Here is a 2,500-nt window from a genome sequence, read left to right as displayed (position 1 = left end):
CAAAGGCTGCCTTTATGGCCAGTAGTTCTTTTTCCCAAATGGTGTAATTCCTCTCTGGTGTGGTTAGTTGACGAGAATAAAAGGCACAGGGGTGGAGGTGATCTCCCACCGGTTGTAAGAGTACAGCCCCAATTGCCACATCAGAGGCGTCCGCTTGCACCACAAAAGGGGTTCCAGGATTTGGGTGCTGTAGAATTGGCTGGGAGGTGAATAGTTTCTTCAGTTGCTGGAACCCTTTCTCTGCTTGATCAGTCCAGCGGAAAGGCTGCTTTCCACGGATGCAGCTAGTGATGGGGTCGGACCAGCGGGCAAAATCTGGAATGAACTTGCGGTAGTAGTTCGCGAACCCCAAGAAACGCTGCACCTCTTTCTTGTTAGTTGGCGCCCGCCATTCCAATACTGCTGAAACTTTGGCTGGATCCATGGAAAGCCCTAGAGGCGAGATGCGGTAGCCAAGGAAATCTACCTCTTGTAGATCAAAAGCGCATTTTTCTAGCTTGGCATAAAGTCCATGATCCCGCAGTCGTTGCAACACCATTTTGACGTGGTTCTCATGTTCTGATTGTGATCTGGAAAACACCAAAAAATCGTCCAGGTAGATTATCAAGAATCTGTCTAGATAGTCCTGAAAAATATCGTTGACAAAATGCTGGAACGTTGCGGGAGCTCCGCATAAACCGAAATTCATAACTCGGGACTCGAATAATCCGAATTTAGTCTGGAAGGCGGTCTTCCACTCGTCCCCTTCTCTGATGCGAACTAGATTATAAGCCCCCCGTAGATCCAGCTTGGTGTAGACCTTGGCTCCTCGAAGTCGGTCCAGTAGATCCGAGATTAAGGGCAGGGGATAGCTGTTCCGCTTGGTGATATTGTTCAATGCTCTGTAGTCCACCACCAAGCGTAATTCCCCTGACTTCTTCTTCACAAACATCACTGGGGAGGCGGCTGGGGATTGAGAGGGTCTGATGAACCCCTTGCGAAGGTTTGTCTCTAAGAATTCCCTGAGAGCTTCTTGCTCTGGTTCAGTCAGGGAGTAGAGATGCCCTCGCGGGATCGGGGCCCCCTCCACCAAGTCAATGGCACAGTCATAAGGTCTATGTGGGGGTAATTTTTCGGCTTCTTTCTCATTGAATACATCCCAATACTCGGAGTACTTCTTTGGCAAGGTGATGATGGGCTCGGAGTCTGTGGCATGGCATACCTTGGCTACGAGGCAATGGTTTTGGCAGTACGGTGAAGCAAACTGCAGTTCTCTGTTGGACCAGGAGATGTTAGGGTCGTGGAGTGTCAGCCATGGAATTCCCAAAATCACAGGGAAATGGGGAACCTCGGTAACAAAGAAGGAAATCTCTTCCATATGTTCCCTTATCCACATCCTGGTGGGTTCCGACCACTGGCTTATGGGGCCCGTCTTGAGGGGACGGCCGTCTATGGCTTGCACCACACGGGCATTCTTGAAATCATGATATTGTAATCCCAGAGAGTCGGCATACTCTCTATCGATGAAATTGTTGGTAGCTCCAGAGTCTATCATGGCGTGGATCATGACGGGTCCCCTTTTTGCTGACCATAATGTGACCACGAGAAGGAACAGGACCCCGGTTGGCGGCTCTTGGATGGATTTTTTGACCGGGTTGGCGAGCCTCTCTACACCCGGTCGTTGGCTTCCCCCGCCGGCTGTGTGCCAGTCGGCTCAGACGCCTTCGACTCCGTGGAGGACGCCGCCGCAAGACGGGCGGCAGGCTTCCCTTTGGCTGGGCACTCTCTGGCGAAGTGGCCCCCGTTCCCGCAGTACCAGCAGAGGTTCAAGCGTTGACGACGGGCCTTCTCGGCGGCATCTAGTCTGGGACGCACATTGCCCAACTGCATCGGCACCTCCTCGCCTCCTCTGGGGTATGGGGTTGGCGGCGGGGGTCTCCACACCGGACGTGGCTGAACACTGGCGGGAGCGGGGGGTTTTGCCCCGGCTCTACCGCCCTGGCCTCGAACCCATTGTTTCCTGTTGGCAATCATGACTTCAGCCCGTAAACATTGATCAATGAGTGCCTCGAGGGTCTGGGGAGGATCCACCTTGGAGATTTCTTCCAGCATTTCAATGTTGAGACCCTCCCGAAATTGTCCTCTGAGGGCTACATCGTTCCAGCCGGTGTTGTGGGCCAGCACGCGGAACTCGGCTATGTACTGAGACATGGGTCTGTCTCCTTGAAGGAGGCGCCGGAGTTTGTGACCGGCTGCCTCCAAATTGTCCTCGATTCCCCAGGTCTCCTTAAGGTGATCCAAGAAGCGTTGTGCTGAACTTAGGTGGGGGGAGGCTTGATCAAACAGGGCCGTCGCCCAGCTAGCCGCTGGTCCGTCTAGAAGACTGTAGACCCACGCCACCTTGATGTCTTCTTGGGGAAACTCGGCATCACGGGCCTCTAGATAAGCTTGACATTGGCGGCGGAAAACATGAACCTTAGCAGCTTCTCCAGAAAACTTGGTAGGCAACGCCATGGCCGGG

This window comes from Anolis carolinensis, unplaced genomic scaffold (assembly GCF_035594765.1).
Source record: "Anolis carolinensis isolate JA03-04 unplaced genomic scaffold, rAnoCar3.1.pri scaffold_76, whole genome shotgun sequence".
NCBI lineage: Eukaryota > Metazoa > Chordata > Lepidosauria > Squamata > Dactyloidae > Anolis > Anolis carolinensis.
This window is presented reverse-complemented; position numbering follows the sequence as displayed.